The sequence below is a fragment of the Mustela lutreola genome, chromosome 15, assembly GCF_030435805.1.
Source record: "Mustela lutreola isolate mMusLut2 chromosome 15, mMusLut2.pri, whole genome shotgun sequence".
Taxonomy (NCBI): Eukaryota; Metazoa; Chordata; class Mammalia; order Carnivora; family Mustelidae; genus Mustela; species Mustela lutreola.
This window is the reverse complement of record NC_081304.1, coordinates 2,421,919-2,442,768: the sequence shown is the minus strand read 5'-3', so window position 1 is coordinate 2,442,768 and position 20,850 is coordinate 2,421,919. Positions and strand designations below refer to the sequence as shown.

General features: G+C 59.9%; 2 long non-coding RNA genes across 2 annotated transcripts; one reads left to right on the top strand and one right to left on the bottom strand.

The window, feature by feature from the left end:
• Positions 1–239: 239 nt before the first annotated feature.
• On the top strand, positions 240–6,451 carry LOC131815585 (uncharacterized). Its single transcript, XR_009347793.1, has 2 exons — positions 240–1,832; positions 5,848–6,451. It is a non-coding gene; the product is annotated as an uncharacterized LOC131815585 (long non-coding RNA).
• A 9,827-nt stretch (positions 6,452–16,278) lies between these two features.
• LOC131815583 (uncharacterized) lies at positions 16,279–18,874 on the bottom strand. The gene is made up of 3 exons (XR_009347792.1): positions 17,609–18,874; positions 16,813–16,920; positions 16,279–16,378 (listed from the first exon to the last, which is right to left on the bottom strand). It is a non-coding gene; the product is annotated as an uncharacterized LOC131815583 (long non-coding RNA).
• Positions 18,875–20,850: the final 1,976 nt, after the last annotated feature.

Below are 20,850 nucleotides of genomic sequence, written 5' to 3'. Positions count from 1 at the left end.
CTGCTGGGGTTTGCATGGGATCCCACTAACCCCATATATAATTCTGTATGATTCGGGGACAACGGGCATTTTTTTTTTTTAAGATTTTATTTATTTATTTCACAGAGAGAGAGACACTGAGAGGAAACGCAGGCTGGAGTGGAGGGGGAGTGGGAGAGGGGGAAGCAGGCTTCCCGCCGAGAGCAGGGAGCCCGAGGCGGGGCTCGATCCCAGGACCCCAAGATCATGACCCAACGCAAAGGCGGAGGCTCCGCGACTGAGCCACCCAGGTGCCCCGGGGCCACGGGCATCTTGTCCAGACTGGGTCTTCCCACTGATGAGCCGCGTATGTGACTTCTTTGATCTTCCTTGAACTCCCAGCAATGACTTGTACGTTTCAGTGGACACACCCTGGACACCTTCTGCCAGATTTGTCTCCGACTGTTTATATTTTTGGAACGATTGCAAATTACACTTAAAATCTTTTTAAATTTCTGATTGTGGCTATTACATAGAAGACAGTTGATTTTTATACACTGGTGTTTGTCCCACAAACTCGTTAAACTCACTTGTATGTTCTAGAAGGTTTATTTTGTAGGTTCTGTTACATTTTCTGCGTGGATGACCGCTGCTATTTAAATAACGTAAAGGCAGCTCCGTTTCCTCCTTTCCAATCTGAGGGTGTCTTCCCCTTTCACTTCTTGCGCTGGCTCAGACTCGCGCGGCGAACGGAGGGGAAGAGGTGGGACCATCCCTCGTCCCCCTCCTGGTCCTCCGGGAAAGCTGCGGGTCTTCCCATCACGCTGAGGATGGGCTTGGCCGTGGGTCTTCCACAGACACCCGTTACCAGGGCGAGGAAAGCCCCTTCTTTCCCTAGTTTGCGGAGTGTTTGGTTCGGGAATGGATGCTGACCTTACCGAATGCTTTTCTCTGCCTCTATTTTGAGATAATCATAACATTTTCCTCCTTCTAGTTTGTTAACACGGTGAGCTCTATCGATTGATTTTCAAATGTGAAATCAAACTTTCATTCCTGAGAAAAATCGCGCCGGGTCAGACAGATCATCCCCTCGGGTCTGTCCTCGCTGACACTCGGGGAAGGATCTTCGCGCCCATGTTCCCGGGGGGTTATTGGCCTGTAGTTTCCTTTTTCTTGTAACGTCTTTGCCTGGTTTTCACGCCAGGGCGATCGAGGCAGGCCTCCTCCGCAAGCTGGCAAGTGCTATCTCCCCTTCAGTTTTCCGAAAAGGCTTGTGTACTGTTGGTGGTATTTCTTCCTTCAGGGCTGGGTAGAATTCACCTGTGAAGCCCTCTGGGCCTGGGCTTACTCTGTGGGGTGGTTTCTCCATGCTGTTTTGATGGGTCCAGGCAGATTTTTTTAAAAAAGATTTTACTTATTTATTCACGAGAGACAGCGAGGCAGAGAGAGAGAAGCAGGCTCCCCGTGGCGCAGGGAGCCCGATGGGGGACTCGATCCCAGGACCTCCCGAGACCATGAACTGAGCCGAAACCGAGTCCGACGCTTCACCGACTGAGGCCCCCAGGTGCCCCCATATGTACAGATCTTTTCAGTGGTGCAGAAACTTCCTCCTCCCCTTTTCCCTCTCTGAGCCCGGTCTCCAGAGGCAAGCACGTCGCGGGCCCTTAGCTCATTCTGGCCATTGCTTCCAGATGACACACTTGCTCACTCGCTCATTTGACAAATATTTGCTGAGGGCCGGCCTCTGCGTGGGGGACCTATTGCAGGCTCCTGTGAAACTTCATGAACGAGACAAAGGGCCCTGCCCGCCCGGAGCTTCGTCCTGGGGTGGACATAATTCCAGCGGACAGACACACAGAGGACATCGTGAATAGGTAAGTTGGGCCACACCTGAAAATACCGTTAGTGCTTCGGGAAAACCTGGAGCAGGGTAAGAGGGAGAATCAGGAGTGCGGCAGGCGGGCGGGCGGGTGCCATCGAGAACAGGCCGGTCAGAGGACACCGGACAGAGCAGAGGACACGGGAGCAAAGTCTCGGAAGGGCTGGCTGGAGGGGCAGGGGACGGTGTCCCGGCAGCGGTAGGAGCTGGTGCACAGCCCCTGAGACGCCAGTGTGGGCGGCGTGGGGTCAGCAGGGGGCGGCGGGCTGTCTCGGGGGCTGGGGGGAGTCAGAGGGAAGGTCAGAGAGAGGATGGGGAGGCTCACCCCGGCACTTAGGCCTTGGAGCCAATCGTAAGGACTTGGGCTTTTTTGTCCTTGAACAAAACAAGGAACTATTTCTGGGTTCTGGGCAGAGTGGGATGGGCCCACCTGGGCTTCGGAGGACTGAGGGGCTTCTCCGTGGAGGACCGGCTCTGGGGTGGACGAGGAGACCCGTGCAGCATCCCTGGCAAGAGATGATGGTGGCCTTGGGCAGCAGAGGGCTCTGGGTCGACCCCAAAGGCAAAGTCAGCAGGATCGGTTGGTGGGCTGGGGTGGGGAGCGGAAGGAGGCGGTCCCACACACTCCAGTGTTACAGGAGCCTGAGCCCCTGGAAGGACGGCTCAAGGTCCAGCCGGAGAAGCCTGCGTGTGGAGCAGGTGTGCGGAAGACGGGGGTGCGGTATGGGCCGTGTCGAGCTTGGGTTGCTCCCTTGCTGACCTGGCGGTGACGTCAAGTTTGTGGGCAGCTGTGGCTGCCGGAGCTGGGAGAGGTGCAGACCCGGGAGGCGATGCACAGTCCCGCCTCCCCTCTGCACCCCCGCGGAGACGCACCTGCCGGGATGGCTGATGACTGAACCCGGTTCCCCCCCACCCCTGCCAGCGGAGGGGGACCCTCTGGGAACGGCCCTGTGGCTTGCCCTTGGCACTTTGTCTCACCCTATCTATCTCCAGAGCCTCAGGGGACACCGTCCCAGCAGGTCTCGGACCCCTGCCCTCCGTGGCTCCCCCCGCTCGCCACACCCTCCCTCTGCAGCTCTGCTGCTCCACACGGCCAAGGCTGCTGAGGCCGGTCGTCCTCTCTGTAACCAGTCCTCGTTCAAGCTTACTTTACCGGCTGGTCCTAAAGTCGCAGCGCAGTAGCGGTTGCATTATCACGACTGTTCGTGAAAGTCCAACGCCCGGCGGCGCGGCATCGCGTGGTTACGGCTTTGGTGTTCCTCCCTGGCCCTCCGAGTGCCTCTCTTTTGTTGGCGTCACCTGCCTCTGTCGCCTGCTGGTTCTTCCAACTTGCCCACCACCGATAGAGTCTCTCAGATGCCTCCGAATGGGAGGGGGGTCTCTGGGGTCCCCTGCGCCTGTGCAAGGGCTGCTGGTGAGCGAGTGCCGCTGCTCTGCTGGCCTCCTGGGCCTGACTCATCTTGCCTGGGGTGGGACTGAGGGTTCTGGTGCCGCAGTGTTACTCCCAAGACTCCTAGTACCAGTGCCAGTGATGGTACTAAGTATCGATACCACTAGCACCACCCATACTACTAAGCATTGATACTACTTGTACCACCCATAGTACTAAGCACCGATACTACTTGCACCACTGATGTTACTAAGCACTGACACTACTAGCATCACCCATACTACTAAGCACCGATACTACAAGCACCACTGATGCTACTAAGCACTGATACTACTAGCACCACCAATGTTACTAAGTACCGATACTACTAGCAGCACATACTACTAAGCACTGATGTTTCTAAGTACTGATACTACTAGCACCACCCATGCTACTAAGCATCAATAGTACTAGCACCACTGATGCTACTAAGCGTCAATACTACTAGCAGCACCGATGTTACTAAACACTGATACTGCTAGCACCTCCCATGCTACTAAGCACCAATACTATGAGCACTACTGATGCTACCTTCTAAACTGAGGTAGAATCCACATAACATAATATGAACTGACCGAGTCTAGAACTCAGGGGCCCTGAGTACTTTCACAGGGCTGTGAAACCCCCAGCTCCATCTCGCTCCTGAACTTACCCCACCAGGAGACTCTGGATACATGAAGAAGTCACTCCTCATTCTCCCAGCCCCGGCAGCCCCGGGTAGCCAGGCACCCGCTCTTGGCGTGTTTGCTGGTGCTGGACGATTCCCATCCGTGGACTCGTGCAATGGGCTGCCTTCTGTGCCTGGTGTCTTTCACCGAGCGTGGCGCTCTGTCTCACCCACGGGGAGGCAGGTGTTCCAGCTTCACTCCTTCCAAAGGCCGGACTCGGTCCCGCCGTGTGGCTCAGCCGCTGTGTGTGTGCCCGCTCCTCCGTCGCGGACACCCTGCTGCTTCCACTCTGGGCGGCTGTGACACGGCTGCTTGCGCCTGCAGACTCAGGAACTCACGGGAGCGGCTGTGTTCAGGTCTTCTGGGTGCCAGCCTGGGCCGGGCTTGCTGGCTGCACGGTAGCCCTCTGTGTGGTTGTGGGAGGATGCCGGGCCGGGGCCCAGCCTGAGCAGCTCCCCGAGAGGGGTCTGTGGGAGGTGCGTCTACAACACCCCCACAGCCTGCCCGGAAGCTGCCCCGCCCCACCCCGAGAAAGGAGGGTCCTTCTGGAGGAAAGGGGGTGCCCTGACCAGCAGGGCTTGGATGTGGGGCTGAGCCCTGTGTCTGGCATTTATGGGTCCCCCTGTACAGCTGAACTTGCTTTCCACTACGACCGGTAGAAAATTGAGCCAAGCCAGGGTCGACCTGGGGAGGGCCCTGCGTGGCAGAGACCGACTTTGTTTTTACAACAGGCCTAGTACTTGTGGTGAGTGATGGGTGAGGGAAAGGGGGCCCGGGGAGATGGGGCATCGGCTCTGTGCCCCAAAGTCCTTGCTCGGTGGCCCAGCAGGGGGCACTCCCCTGCCCAGGGGTCAGGAGGCCAAGGGACTGGCCCTCCAAGGTCAGCATTCCCCTGGGCTGTCATCCAAAGAACCCAGTCTGACCGTAAACTTGAAAGGCAGACTCCGCGATCAGCCCAGCCTGGCCTGATTCTGGGAGCAGCTGAACAGGGAGCGGCTGTGCTTGGGACACCCACGGCCCCGAGGCTTCTGGGGGCTTGGGCCATGCCCTCTGTGGAAGCCGTGCGGCTGGGACCGGTGCCAGGACGTGATCTTTCTGCCCTGTCTACTGCCCGCTTGGCCTTGGGACTGTACTGGTGGTTCCCACCAAACTCTCCCCTTCCACCTGCCTAACCGAACCCTGATTATTCAGAGCGAGCCACGTGCCAGGCTGAAGTTCCTCACTCCCCCCCCACACTCTTCGCAGCTGGGGTTTGCTGTGTGAGATGTGAGCAGCGATTTCAAGAGGTTTCTGGAAGAGATTTTGCTTTCCGGCTGTTTGCTGCTGAAAGCATGGACGCGAGGCCCGGAGAGGCAGCAGCCTCCTTGCACACATGAGGTTATGCTGAGGGTGCTCGGGGAGCCTGGACTCCAGACCTCATCAGGGACTCAAGCCTGGTTTTTTGTTTTGTTTTTTTTTTTTCATCTTGAAAATGATGCTGGAGAAAAAAAAAAGAAAGAAAGAAAGAAAATGATGCTGAAAAAGTTTTGTCTATCCTGGAGTTTCAGTGTAGCTCAAATAGTCCATTCTTACATGTCTCGAGTGTCCATTGGCAATTTGCCTTAGCCGGGCCTTCAGTCTGGGGACACTCGGGACAGGAGCTCACAGGGGAAAGATAGTCGTGAAGACACAAACCAGTCGGCCGGGGACCAGTGCAGGGGTCATGGGAGTGTGAGGAGGGGGCCCTGCTCAGGTGACCACATTCTCTCCCACAGAATAGGGCCTGACAGGTCATTTCAGTCCTGGAAGCCTCAGAATGGGGGACAGCCTGTTCTAGAAGCATCCATGACCAAGGTAGCTAGAGGCTGTCCCAGAGCTCCCAGCTCCCAGCTCCCCAGAGGGGCTGAGACTAAGAATCCCACCTTCCCTTCCAGCAGGTGCTCCCTGGTGCTCCCACCCCCATACGTGACTGGCCCTCTGGGCTTCAGGTTCTGTCCATAAGGGAGCAGACTGAACGGATGACAGAAGGTTCTTCCAGCTCTGGAATGCATTCTGTAACTCTAGACAAGTCCGACCGTCATGGCTTCTTTCCCAGGGCAGGCAAGGAATAGAAACAGAGAGGGCGAGTGGTTTTCTCCGGGCCACACAGCAGGTCAGTACAAACAACGCGGCAAAGTCCGTCAGCACGTAGCGGTAAAGACATAACGTCTCCACGTGTCAGGGTATCCAGGAAGAATTCTTAGAACTGGAATTGTTGGCTCGAAGAGACGGATCAAGCTTCATAACTTGGTCAGAAGCTGAAAAAATGTTCCCCCCGAAGTTCACTGATGTATGCGCACCAGAGCTTCGTGTGCCCCCTAAACGGTGTGTGATCAGAGTTTCTGATCTTTTTACTAAGCTTTAAATAAAAAAGCTAAAAATTGTATTTCAGGATAGTTTGCATTTATGAAAAAAAAAAACATGAGTAACAAAAGAATCAATAATTTGGACCTCGTCAGAATTAGACACTTTTGTACATCAGAGGACATTATCCCGAAAGTGAAAAGAGAACCCACAGAGCGAGAGGAAAGACTGCAGATCCCGCAGCTGATCAGGGCCGGCGATCCAGAATGGATACGGAACTCTTAACAGCTCGGCAGCAAAAAGACAAACGACCCAATTAAAAAATGGGCGAAGGACTGAATAGATATTTCTCCACAGAAGATGCACAAAGGCCCAAAAAGCACGGTGAAAAGACTTTCCACAGCACTCACTAGTCGTCAGGGAGATCCGGACCCACCAGGCTGTTTGGGACGAAAAGGGGAAATTGAAGTCTGGGGAAGGCGACTCCACTCTGAGGTAGGGGCTCCAGAGAAAAGAAAACAGGCACTGGCTCAGTCGGTTAAGTGTCCGCTTTCGGCTCGGGTCATGATCCCGGAGTCCTAGGATCGAGTTCCCCATCCAGCTCCCTGCTCAGTGGGGAGCCTGCTTCTCCCTCTCCCTCGGCCTGCTGCCCCGTCCCGCTTGTGCTCTCTCTCCAAATAAATAAATAAAATCTTTAATAAAAAAACAAAACAAAACAAAAAAACAGGGACCCAGAAAACTCACAGTCATCAAAAGGTGGAAACAAGGCAAGCGCCCATTAACCGGTCAGTGGGTAAACCGGTGCAGCCCGGGGCGGGGGCGGGAACGGGGCTCTGCCCCCTGCCACGGCACAGCTGAGACACGGAAAACACGCTCCGCGAAGGAAGTCAGATACAAAAGCCCACATTCTGTACAATTCTATTTATAGGAAATGTCCAGAATGGGAAAATCCAGAGGCAGAAAACAGATTGGCACTGGCCGGGGCATAGGGAGACACGGCTAAGGATGACAGGGGTCCCTTTTGGGGGAACGGAAGTGTTCGGAATGCATGGGGTGGTCGTTGCACTAAACGCCACTGAATGGTTGGCTTTCAAATGGTTAATCTTGCTATGAGAATTTTACTTCGTAAAAACAAAAAAGTGAAGTTCCGTGAATTTTAATTTCCAGAGCCACATGTCTGTCATTATCTGTGGCCTGGTGAGGGCCTTCGGCCATTTTATGGGTGAGTTATTAATTTTTAAAAATTGATTTGTAATTCTGTTGCTTTTAAGGAGACTGATCCTTTGTGACGCATTGAAAAATCTTCTGCTCGGTTTTCAATTTTTTCTGACTTTGGTTACAGGGGGTTTTACTCTGAAGATTTAAAAATAAAACTTGTAATAAAAATTATTATTCTTCTCCTTTACGGCTTCTGGTCTTGGAGTGAAATTCAGAACGGTTATTTTGAAATCCCCGTGTGCTCTCTGGTAGAGCCCTTAGGGTTTTTTAATCTTTGAAATCTGGAGTTTCCTCAGGGTTCGGCGTGAGGTTCAGATACGACTTTTATTTCGGGTGGTGCTGGCGCATTCCAGCGCCCTTTATGAGATAATGCAACCTTTTCTCCTCGGGTGGAAATAACCCCCGTTATGGGTCGGTTCTGGGGAATCACTCCTGGAGGCTAAGAGTGGGGCTCAGGGGGTTCACTGGGGAGCATTCTCAGAGCGGACAGCTGCGGGGAAGCAGGACTGGGCACAGGGCAAGCCTGGAGGAGCAGCCGCGCTGACCCGTGGGGGCTCCGGAGCTGGGGCGACCCCGCAGGGAGCCCTGAACCTGGCCCCATGCCCTCCCAGCCCCCCGGTCCCTACAAGGATACAGAGACAGTCGTCCCAAGGGCGGCGCGTGGGGAGGGACCCAGCTCCGGGCAGGTGGGGGTCTAGCCCATGGACCCCCGGCATCCACTTCTTAGAACGAGCCCACCCACCGGAGCCCTGCTTGGTCCCCGAACGACTTTCCTGGGGCTGCTGCAACAGACTAGGCGCACTGGGGCTTTCACACAACAGGGCTCTCCTGGCGAAGTCCCGGGGGCCGGAAGTCTGAAGTCGGTGTTGCCGGCCTGCCCGGCCTCTGAAGGCTCCGGGGGAGGGTCCCTCCTGCCTCTTCCGGCGTCTGGCAACGGCGGATGGTCCTTTGCTTGCGACCTCGTCCCTCTGGTCTCCGCCTCTCTTCTCATGCCCCTGTCCTCCGTGATGTGCGGCTCGTTTCCCTCTCGCAAGGACTGTGGTCAGCCGGATTCAGACCGGATCCAGCCGGGCAATCCAGATCCCCTCTCCCTCCCGAGCTTCGTTACGTCTGCGAAGGCCCCTGACCCAAACAAGTCAGGCTCAGAGCTTCCTGGGTCCACTCTTCATCCTCGCTGCCCCACGGAGAGCCGATGCTCTACCTTCCCCACGGGCCAGTGTGGTGACCCTGCTGGGGGGGTGACGCCGTCCCTCGCTGGCGGGCCTCTTGGCACAGGAGCCCAAGGTGACTCACCAGCCGAGGTGCTGATGTGAACCCTGGTGGCCGTGTCTCCTTGGGGGAATCAGGCCCTCTACACTCACCCGGGGCTGGAAAGCAAAAATACTCCAAGGGGGTCCCTGGAAGTGATACCAAATGGGGACCCTCTTCTTCCCCCCGGAGGCTCCCGGCCGCAGCCAGCGACACAGCCCCACCACAGCTGTCGACCTCGGGGGAACTCTGCACCCTTGCATCTGGCAATGACTTCACGGCTCCTAACCGGCGTCTCAGCGGCACCTTTGAGAGACCACCCTGTCGCACAGTCAGACCAGCAGCTCCCAGGAGGCACGGTGGGACAGTGTCCGGGGACCTCATGGTCGTGCACTGCTCCCACACCCCGTTGGCCATGAGTAGGTCCGTGGGGATCGCTTCCCACCTTACAGCTGCTCTAGGCCGCGAGGAACCCTCACGGTGGGTTGCTGCTAGGCACACCTGACCTTCTCACTGGGCCTGACCTGCCCCAGCTCACCTGGCAGCACCCGCTGGGTGCGTCTGATGGCCAGTCGCTGCCTCCCCAGCGGAGAGCGCGGGAGGAGCCGGTTTCCAGACCGAGGCCTGCCTGGGGTCGACACTGGGCTTGCCGGCCAGACATGGGGCCTCTCCCCTGCCCCCACCGCGAAACTCACCAGATCTGCAGGGTCAGAGGTCCCCCAGCTGCAGGACCTGCTCCTGCTCCGGGTCCTCACCCAGCCGGCCCCCTCTCGTGGAGTCCCAGGGCGGGATGCGCCACCACCAGGACAGAAGGGTCCGCCATGCGTCCTTCCTGGGGACTACAAGCATGCGGGGCGACCATGTGTCCTCTACCTCTAAAGCCCCAGCACACCCCCGACTTCAGGCCCTTACGAACATCCTAGGGTGACCCTCCGGCCTCTGGGAGCACACACCCTACCAGCTTCCTGCCCATGGGTTTCGAAGAACACGATGACCTTGGCGGAGCAGTCAGTACGCTGGTGTCCAGAAGTCCAGGCCCCCGGACTGCAGAGAGACAGAGGACAGGAGAGTTAAGACAGCCCTGGGGCAAGACAAGGAAAGGGAACGGGCGTCCTGTCCATGTGGGCCTCCGCGGGGTGCCGGTGGGAGAGAAGGACCACAGAGCGCCGATCCGGGGCCGTGCCACTCCGCTCCAGCCCGGGCGTCACACCTGGCCGGGTGGTCCCTACCGGGCTGGTCCCTGCCCCCCTGCAGGGTGTGTCCGTGGCTCTGAGCGCAAGACGCATCCACAGGACAGGGACCACCAGCGCCGAGGACTTTGGGTCTTCGCAGGAGGTACCAACCTCTGCTTTTTCCGCAGGATGAAAAGTGGCCTTTTACACACTGTCGTGGCCGGGGATAGGGACGTGTTGTTTCCCGTCGCCGCTGAATCGTATGGCTGTGAACCTAGTTGTTTGAAGACACGTTTATTCTCCGACAGTTCTGGACATCGGAGGTCCCACGTGGGGCTCACTGGGCTGGAAGCACGGTGTCAGTCAGGCTGTGATCCCTCCGGAGGCCCTGGGAGGGTCTGAGAACCTTCTTACCTTTTCCGCCTTCTAGCGGCCGCCCGGGCTCCTTGGCCGTGCCCCTCCCGTGGCATCACCCTGAGCGCTTCTGCCCTCACGTCTTCTCTCCTCGCCGCCCCCCCGGCCCGTCTCTACCTCTGAGGACCCTTGTGATCCCGGCGGACCCCGTCATGACCCCAAATCGTCTCCCCATCTCCAAGGCAGCCGACTGGGAACCTTCACTCCGCCTGCGACCTTCCGGGGACGAGGGCCTGGACTTCGGGGGGCTGTAACTCCGGTCAGCGCAGGAAGAGACACACTTTCAGATGTTGGTGCTTTCCTTGTTACAGTAGCTCGTACTCCTTGGACGAGTGAACGGATGCGGGTGTGTGTTAACCCAGCAAGGCGTGTGCAAAGCCCATGATACTCGCAGGAGCCAGGAAACGGTGCTGGGTGCTCCGCGGAGCCGGGGGACCGGCTCTGAGCCAGACCGAGGCCAGGACAATGTTTATGACTCGGCCCTCCTAGGCTCTCACTCGAACAGGGGGACCGTGCTGACACTTCGGATCCCTGGAGCTCCAGCGTCTGTCGGCCCCGTCCCGCAGAGGAACCTCCCGTCGCTGGCACTGTCCCCATGCGGGGGACGGGCGTGTCTCCCAGGGTGTCTCACAGAGCGTGGTCGGTGCCCTCCAGCCTTCCATGGGATACCGGCTCCAGCCTGGCCACGCCTCCCAACCTCGGGCCTTCATCCACCGGCTGCTGGGGTGCATCTGACCTGCGTGCCTTGCGGCTGGTGTAGACGACTCCTGCCCCCAGACCGGGAGAAGAGTGTCACTGACGGCGCTGGACATCCGCTTCCTCCCTCTTCCCGTGTGTAGTCTCTCTACGTGTCGTGGCTCCTCTGTTTGCTGCTCAGGCCACTCGAAGTCAAGAAACATCAGGAATTTAAATTGTTAGGGGGCCTCTGGCTGGCTCGGTCAGTTAAGTGCTTGCCTTCGGCTCAGGTCGTGATCCCGGGGTCCCAGGATGGAGTCCCGCATCGGGCTCCCTGCTCAGCTCAGTGGGGAGCCTGCTTCTCCCTCTGCCTGCTGCTCCCCCTGCTTGTGCTCTCTTACTCTCTTTCTCTGTCAAATAAATTAAATCTTAAAAGAATTTAAATTGTGAGCGTAAAATTCACCATTTTTCTTCACACGGTGCCATGACATCCTAAGTGCACACATTAGAGCATCTGACGCGCACGCAGAATCTCCGAGGTGACCCGACGCAGGTCTGTCTCCCAGCTCGTCACCAAGCGTGCTCCCTCTTTGCCAGAAGGACGGGGCATTGCGCAGAGCTGGCGCAACTGTCTTCATTTCCTTTTTTTTAAGATTTGAGTCATTTACTTGTCTGAGAGAGAGAGCGCACAAGCAGGGGGAGCAGCAGAGGGAGAGGGAGAGGCAGGCTTCCCGCTGAGCAGAGAGCCCGGTGTGGGGCTCATTCCCAGGACCCTGGGATCATGACCTGAGCCGGAGGCCGACGCTTCACGGGTTGAGCCCCCAGCGCCCCTGCATTTCCCTTCTCGACACCCACCTGCTCCTGCCTTCCCAACCGCGCTGTCTCGCCTGCTGTGCTGCCAGGGCCTCGGGTTCCTGCGGTGCTGTTTGCTGAGGACTGGGGGCTGCTGCCACCACGGGTCTCTCGGGGCTAAAACAGGGCGGCTGGTCACCCTGCCATGTGTCCCCTCTCCCACCCCAGCAAATGCTCGGTGACAGCTGCAAGGGAGTCACGACGATTGGTTAAATCCCATGCCGTTTCTCTCTTGCCAAAGCCTGCAGAGCACCTCAAAATAAAACTACCCCCCCTGCCCCCCGCTCCCGTCCTGTGGCTCAAGATCTGGGGGAGGGGCGGCTTGCGCAGGACACATGGCCACTCGCCTGTCCTTAGACCATTTCACCTTTGAAACTGGCTTTGCTTCCCGTGGTTGCAGCCGCCGATCGCCGCACCCCGGGGAGCGTGAAACAGCAGGGATAAGTTGTTCCCAGGGCTGGACACCCAAGTGCAAAGTCAAGGTGTCGATACCATCGTGGGGGTCCTCTGGACGCTGGAGGGAGAATCCTAGCTTCTGGGGGCAGGGGGTCCCCAGGCTCGGCGCAGCCGGGCCTCCCTCGTCACGTGGCCTTGTCTGCGAGTCTCTGTGTCCCTTCTCATGGACGTCCCTCGCTTTAGGGCCTGTCCTGACTCCAGGAGGCTTTCATCCCGCATCTCAAACTAGTTTCATGCACTAGGACACTGTTGCCTCCTTCTCTGAGGTTCTGCATGGACATAAATCTTGGGGGGTGGGTTGTGCTGTTGGGGAAACTGAGCAAGCGTCTGCGTGGGACTGGGGGCAGGCTTCGGCGGCCCCTGTGCTCTGTCCAGCCTCCTCCGCGGGCCCCTTCTCTCGAGTCCCGTCGAGTCTCTTGCGTGCAGGGTGGGTTCCCAGGAAGCCGATCGTGAGGGGGAGGCGTGAGGTCAGGAGGCACCGTGGTTGGGGTCTCTCTCGAGGAAGGCTCAGCCGGCCCTGGGGAGCTCCGTGGCTGGGCCGAACGGAGGGGGCAGGGCCTTGATGCTTGTTCCTCGCTGCTTGGGGCCCGCCGGAGGCCGACTACCCTGGGAAGCACGTGCCCTTGGCTGAGGCTCCTCCTGCACTGTAGGAGCTCCCCAAGGGGGCCAAGAGCCGAGCCTCTGCTGGGAACCCAGCCCCTTCTTCCCAAAGCGGGACGTGGGTGGCCACCACCTGGCCCTTGGGACCTTCCTGTCCATGAAGATCCATGACTCTCGCAGGCCAGGCCTTGAGGCCTTTATTTTCCAATCCAGTCAGCGTGCTGACCCCTGAGCCACAACCACACCACCCCAGAACTGCCCCAGAGGAGCTGGCCCTTCCCCAGGGCGAGCCCTTTCCAGGATGCTTGCAGCCTGGGGGCCTGACCAGCCAGCTGCCAGCCACATCCCAGCCCAGATACACCTTCTTGCATCTCGACCCCCCTCAAGGGGCCGGCCCTCAACGGGCGGGGAGATGTCACCCCACTTCACAGAGGGAGAGCCCCTCGCCCTGTTCCCGGGTGAGACTGGACTGTCTGACCCCAGTTCAGTCCCTCCTTGGGAACTGAGGGCCCCTGAGCATCCCCAGTCTGGGTCCAATTTCCCAAAGACACTGGATTCCCTGGGGATTCCAGGCCTGTGAGCAGGCCGGAGGCTGCTGTCCTGGCTCCTTTTGGAACACGGATGCAAAAACAGGCTGCCTGGCCTCAGAGGCCGAGACCCCACTTTCCTCGGGCTTTCCTGAGCCCCCTCTCCTGGCTGCCTCCTAACCGGGGAAGGCACCAGCCCCCAAGGACCCGTGACCATCGCACTGGATGTCACCCAAGCCAGGCAAGGGACAGACACGGTCACAAAGCTAGTGGCCAAGTTTAAAGCAGAGGCAGGCAGGATACTGAGAGTTTTTTGCAAAGTCAGAAAAGATTTGGGGACAAAATCTTTTAGATCATAAGTAGCTTGTGATATTCTGTCTCCGGCAGGCACGAAGTGCCTGGAGTGGGGGTGGAGGCTGAGGGACTCGGGGGGCCGGGGCTGGGGACAGACCTCGCCGGGATCAGAGATGTGAACACTGGACGGTAATAAAATGATGATAGAACATTCATCTACTAATAATACAACAATTTTGAGATAACAACAACCACCCCTCGTTAACCACAAATACATGCCAAGTCCTTGGCCTGTTTATAACTTTTTTTAAAGCTTTATTTATTTATTTGAGAGAGAGAGAGCAGGAGGGTTAGAGGGAGAGAACCCCAGAAAGACTCCCCACTGAGCGTAGAGCCCGCCAAGGGCCTTGGTCTCAGCGCCCTGAGATCATGACCCGAGTTGGAACCAGGAGTTGGACACTCAACCAGCTGAGCCGCCCGGACTGCCTCAGACCCAGTATTTTTGTTCTCATCTCACAGTGGAGGCCAAGGCCCAGAGAGGTGAGCTAACTTGCCTGAGGCCACACAGCTAGGGAGAGGCAGAGCTGGCGTATGAACCCGGGTCCCCGGCTCCCCTCACTGCTGAGATGAGCCCATTGCTGGTCCCCGCTGCAAGCTTTCCACGCAGGGCTGGCTGCTGCCGTCGCCCCCCGGGCTCCCCCGGGCTCCCCCGGACTCTGGAGGCAGCAGGGTGGGAGGTGGGGGGTGGGGGGGTGGGGGGGGCGCCAATCTGCCCCTCCTCCCCCCGCACCAGCCAGGGCCGGGACAGGGCAGTGGAAGGGAAGGATAACTGTGGCTCCTTATGCAGGGTCCCATCTCTGTGCCTGAGTCGGCCGGGGCGCGAGAAGGGCCGACCAGCTCCTCAGCTCCGAGCAGGCAAGACGTCGGCTCTGCGTGCCTGTGATTGGGACGCGGGCCCCCGTGTGGAACACTGACCCCCGCCCGCCCAGGTGCCTTCTGCAAACCTTCTCCCAGGCTCTCCCTCCACCCCCCCGGGGCTGCACTTCCTCACCACGGGCCTCACCAAGCTCCCGGCAGCCCGGCGGCCCCTCATTCAGCCCCACTCCTGCCTTGGATGTCCTCCGTGGCCAGGAATAACCAAGTGACTCAGGCAACGCCTGGAGCGCTGACCCTGCTCCCCGGGCACTTCTCCTTACAAGGCCTTGTGTGCCTGCTGCGAGCCGGAGGTGGCGTGGAGGACCCCTGTCTCATGTCACCCGTCCGTCCGTCCGTCCGTCCATCCGCCCATCCAACCACCCACCGTGACTCACTTTGCTTGCTCTCTTGCACAGCCCTGGGCTCCAGCCCCTCAAAACAGAAAGTCGGGGAGCTGCGGCTTTGCGGGGCGTCTGGTGTGAGAATTAGGCCGGGTCCCTGGTGGACTCCCTCCCCCACCAGCCTCGCCGCCTGACCTGTCCTGCAGGGTCGTGAGCAAACCCTCCCGCTCTGCTGCTGGGCAAGGCCACCAGGCCAGGCTGGGCTGCCAGGGGTGAGCACTCTCCTCGGGAATGAAGGAGGGAGGAGTGCCGAGCCCGCCCGCTTGGCGGGTAGTTCCCGCGGTCTCCTGCCTGACTTCCCTGCCCATTTGCCTCGAGGGGAGCCCACCCAAGCTCCCAGCCCGAGTGGGGCTCACCCGCCCGCCACACCTGCTGGCCCGCTTCACCTGCCTGCCCGGCCGGCCGGGCCGCATTCCCTCCCCAGGGAGGAGCTGACCCCTGGCTGCCCGATGCTCTGTGCCTTCGCCGGTGAGTCACAGGGTCCTGCCCGGGGCAGGGATGGGCTGGTCCCGGGGCTTGGCCGTGGGGGCCTCCACCGGACTCTGGACGGATCCTGCCTGGCTGTTTGCGGCTCCTTCCGCCACACAAAGCTGCTGTTCGTGTTCTGGTGTCTTTCCTTGGTCCTCTCACTGCGTCCGCTCCTGTGTGGAGATTAAAGAAGAAAGAGCTTTATTGAGATACGGTTGAAACGCAAACACGAAACACCGCCGGCCAACACCATCAGGAACATCTTCCCCTGGGACTTAAAATCTCCGATGGCTTTACTGAGATGCTAATACACCCCAAGTTCTCTCACTGAAAAGTATAAAATTCAGTGGCATTTAGTGGTGTAACCGCTCATGACGGAATTCTAGAACACGTTCAATGTTCCAGAAGTGCCCGGTGCCCACCGGAGCCCACCGGTGCCCACCGGTGCCCATCGGTGCCCACCGGAGCCCATCGCTGCCCATCGCTGCCCACCGGTGCCCACCGGAGCCCATCGGTGCCCACCGGAGCCCATCACTGCCCATCGCTGCCCACCGGTGCCCATCGCTGCCCATCGGTGCCCACCGGAGCCCATCGGTGCCCACCGGGGCCCATCGCTGCCCACCGGTGCCCACCAGAGCCCATCGCTGCCCATCGGTGCCCACCGGTGCCCATCAGTGCCCACCGGAGCCCATCGGTGCCCACCGGTGCCCATCGGTGCCCACCGGTGCCCACCGGCCGCCATTCCCGCCTCCTTCCTTCCCCCCAGCCTGGACAAACCCTCGTCTTCTTTCGGTCTCCACAGCTCTACACACTTGCCTCTTCTGAACGTTTCATGCGGATGGACTCATACGAAGTCTTTGGGATCCTCGTGTTTCTGAAACCCTATACGAAATGGGCTCGGGGTTCTGATTGTGACCACACGGTGTTCCCTCGGTGGGTATTTCGGGGAACTTGTACCTGCGTCTGCTTTGCGAGGACCAGCCGCCCCCCCACTGGAAGAGCCGTATGGTGGGGGTGGTGTTAGAAAGGACGCAGTGGGAGCAGAAAGCCCTCCCCCCGTCTTTGTTCGCTGCACCGCAACCCCTCGCCCGGAAGAGCGGGCCATCACGGCTCTCCTCCAGGGAACAGGGACCCTCCTCAGCTTCTGCAGGTCCCCCCAACACTGATAGTATCAGCTCACAGAAGCGCTCAATGAACGCTGGGCAACAGCACAGAGCTCGGGGCTGCCACGTCTCTGGCGGGCTCTGCTTGCCCACACGGTGCCACAGACTCTCCGTGCTCCCGACGGAGATCGGGCTCCTCTCCCAGAACCTCACCGTTGCTTCCGGGATGGCCTTTCGGGCGGGAAATCCCCATTCGCTGCTGATGGAGACGGTTATGGGAAGGAGATGCCCAGATCGGGTGGAAAAGCTGCGTGGTCCAGCCTGGAAGGGAGAATTGACGGCACAAGTGAAACCCAAACCCAGACGGAGCCTGAATAAGGCTGCAAAGCAACAGGAGGGGGTTTCATGTGACTTATCCGCTGATGCCCAAAGGCGGTTCCCATACTATTCTCAGCCATGGCAGACCACTGTGCATCCCCTAAAACTGCGAGTTCTGGGTGCTCTGTGCCCCGGGGCGGGGTGTCTGTGGGAAGTAAAGCTGGTTTGAGGTTCAGTGTTCATTTCTATCAGTTTCTATCCTACAGATCCGGGCGGGGGGAGACAGGTGAAGCTGGGAGCCAGCAGTGCACTCATCTGCTGAGCCCCAAGACTAGGCTCGAAGCAATGCCTGCCATTCCCGGCCGAATCCTGAGCGCTGTTTACCTGTATGCTCCCACCAGACCTTCCCACCAGGACATGGTGCGTCCCAACCCCCTGCTGGAGGAATCCTGTCTCCTTCGGCCCGAGTCAAGAGATCCCACTTCCCCAAAGTGTTCCTGGGGGCCTACGTTCCCTCGCCCGTGCCTACAGTTCAGGTTCAAGCCCCCTCCGTCCTCGTCAGTGTGCCTGCACTCCTGACCACCTCTCCGCCACGTGCCACCAGCCAGGACATGTGGGCAGTGGATGGCGCGTGGGCCACCACAGGTTGAGTCAAGGTGGCCCTCCAGAGAACCATCTCCTCTCCACCAACCTGGGGCGCTGGGGAGAGAGACAAATGCAGTTGTGGCTGCTTGATCTGGATCGGGTGGCCTGCTTTTCCCGGAGGGGGTCCCTCGTGAATTCATCGAGAGTCACAAACCTGCTGGGGGAACCGCAGCGCCACTTTCGATGTCTGAAAACGGCAGGACCCCTTCTGAGCCCCGTGATGCTTTCAGAGGAATTCGCATTTTATTACAGTAGAATTGAGACAGAAAATTCCTGAATGAACCTCTGGTGAATGAAATCTCACCAGTATCCAGGCTGGATACTGGGCCGGCCTCTCCCAGGGTTTGTGGGCACAGGACTCCTGGAGTCGGGCAGAAGCTACCCCGAAGGGGGGCTTGCCGTGGCCCCAAGGGCTGGACACCACAGGCTGAACAAGCAGCCAGGACAGGGGAGGGGGCCTGCTCCCAGTGGCTGCTTCCAGCTCCCCCGGCGCCGGCCTTCAGGGGAGAGGAGCTAAGGGTTCAATTTCAACCTCCGTAAATCACCCGCCCCAGCATGTGGCTGCCTGGGGCCCCTGTTTCCAGAGCTCACCACCCTGGAGTCTAAGGACACATGCCCAGCACCGCCAGCTGCCCCTCTGCTCCAGAGGAAGTGGGATGGCCTGAGCACCCGGCAGACCCAAGAAGGCGGCCTGCACAGCCCCAAGGGCTGACCTCTGCATGTCGTCCCCTCCCCCCTGGCACCCCCCCCACCCCGCGTCAGACCTGATTCCTGCTCTGGCAGTGCCAGGGCAGCTCCAGGAGGGAGGAGGGGCCAAGCAGTGGCTTTGGGGCTCTGTGCCAGGCCCGGGCCTGCTCCTTGGGTGCCGCGCTCTGATCCAGTCTCCCACAGGGGCAGGAGGACAGCCAGAGAGGGCGGACCCAGCAATGGAGTGGGCAGCGGGAGATGCCGTGGAACCTGGCCGTCAAGCAGCCTGGGTTCCAGTCCCAGTACTCGCCCTAGCTGGCAGCAGAACCCTCAGTTTCCCTGTAAGGAAACAGCTCATCTCCGTGAAAAATGCCCCTTTCCACACCCGGGGGCGCTTGCTGGCAAACAGACAGGGCTGACGGCAGCCCGGCTGGGAAGCGCGGGTGGTAGCTGCCCTGCGCCCTCCCTCCTTCGAGGGGTGTGCGCCCAGCGGGGGAGGCGCCCGGGTGGGTGCCGCGGGCTCCCAGCCTTCACCGGGGGCAAGGGTGTGAGAGACCCTCCCCGCCCCAGAAGGCTGGAGGAGCCCCGCGGCTACCCTCCTGGCCGCCCCCACCTGACGCCCGCAGCTCAGGCACCCAGGGTCCCAGCCCCCACTCAGCTCCGGGACAGAGGTGGGGGGGCGTGTGTGGGAGCGTCTCCAGGGGCAACAGCGCTGTTGCTCAGCAACCCAGGCGCCCCCAGGCCCGCCTGCCCCCTCCAGCCCCGTGGGGGAGGGGTTGCAGATGAGCGGGGAGCACCGGCAGCCCCTCTGGAGCTGCTGGTGGGATGGGGTGTTCCGATGGGCGGCGGTGTGTCTGCACAGAGGGAGGCAGGACACCGCCCTGGCAAGTGTCTTCCCTCCCTGCAAAGCAGAGGCAGCAAAGCCTCCCAGCCTTCTCCTGAGGCTGGGCGGGAACAGAGGGGGAAGAGGGCGGGGAGGTAGGAGACTCTGGGGGAGGGGGGGTGCGGGGGGAGGGGTGTGCTGGGGGCAGCCGGGTGCTGTAGCTGAACTGCGTCAGGGTGTGGCACCCAGGCGACGTCCACTCAGGACTGACTGATCTGGGTGGGGTCTGCTGGGGGCAGAGGGAGCACGGGGGACCTGGCTGCTGGGGCCCCAGGATCGCCCGCAGAGCTCTGGCAGGCGCAGGCTTTCTCCCCACTTGGGGTGCCTGCGTTTTAGGGGAGCTTCTGCCGTGCCTGCTCTGTTCTCTTGTGCTGTCCACTCCCCCGCGAGACCACTCGCTCCCACTGAAAAGTCACGGGATTCCAACAGCTTAAATCCCAGACCCGGATCTCAGTCCACATGGGGGAGTGGGAGTGTGTCCCAGGAACTTGGAGGGCCTCCAGGGTGGGACCCTGGTGCAGGGGATTTGGGCGGCTGCGGGGCTGAAATTCGGGGTGACCAGCACGTTCAGCGGCGCGTCTGCACACAGCTCTTGTCACAGACCTGGGCTGCTGTCACCTTCCCCCAGGCTCCGGCTACAGCCTCGGGGTGGGGACATCACGACTGTGCCCACCCAGGAGCCCTGGTCCCCAGGCTTGCGTCCGGAGCCTCCGCTTCTGGATGCCGGGGGCTGCCCCCGAGTCTGGGGGGGGTGTTGGGTCCAGGGTACCCCCTCAGTGTGGAGCCGGGGCTCACAGGGACTCGCTAAAGGGCCCGCCTCTGGAGTTCTGCCTGGCCTCGGAGGGGCTCCGCGGGCTTCACCCCTTCTCAGCTGGGTGACCTTGAGCAGGTGACCTTCCTGATCTCCCCAGCCTCAGTTCCTCAGTCCCCAAAGTGGGGACAAAAATCAGGCTTTGTGGGGGATTCAAGGAGGCGGTAGGGCATGGGTGTGGTGGAGGGAGACCCCTTCCTTGCTGCGACTCTGGCGCCCCCCCGCTCCCGTCCCCGGTCTGCCCCAGTCCCCTGCGTTCCTCCCTGGTGTTTAGCTCCCGTCCCCCCTCCCCCCACCACTTTGTCTCGTCTCTGTGCCCCGCCCCCCCCACTCTCAGTTTCATTTCTCTGCCCCAACATCTGGGGAAGCCCCAGCCTGCCCCTGCGCCTCGGTCCGCCCTCCCGTGGCCCAGGGGCTGGGGGGCGGGGAGGAGGGCGTGCTGACGTCACGGGACGTCCCTCCGCCCCTCCCGGCCTAACGCAAATTTCATCCTCCGTTCTCTCCGAATCAATTTACTTTTATTGCCTCAGCTGCTCAAAAGCAATTTTTCAAGAACAAAAAGGTCAGCACGTCCAAGACTAATCAATTCTCGGAGAGCTCCTGCCGCCGCCGCCGGGGGAGCTGGGGCCGGGCGGCCCCTCCCTTCCCGCCGGCCCCCTCCCACCAGCCCCATCCCTTTTATTGCTTCATGATGTCTGTCATTAGCGGTGTGTTTGAGACGCCCCACGGTGTTCTTACAACATAAAACCTGGGCCGCTTGCAGGGGGCGGGGGTGCCGGGCCCATTTATGGCCACTCGCCGGCCCGGACAGTAACAGCCGAGCTGATGGATCGCCCGCAAGGGGAGCCAGGACAGGAAGCAGCCACACACGTGTTCGCGGTGGTCGGGCCCTGCCTGCCTGCTCTCA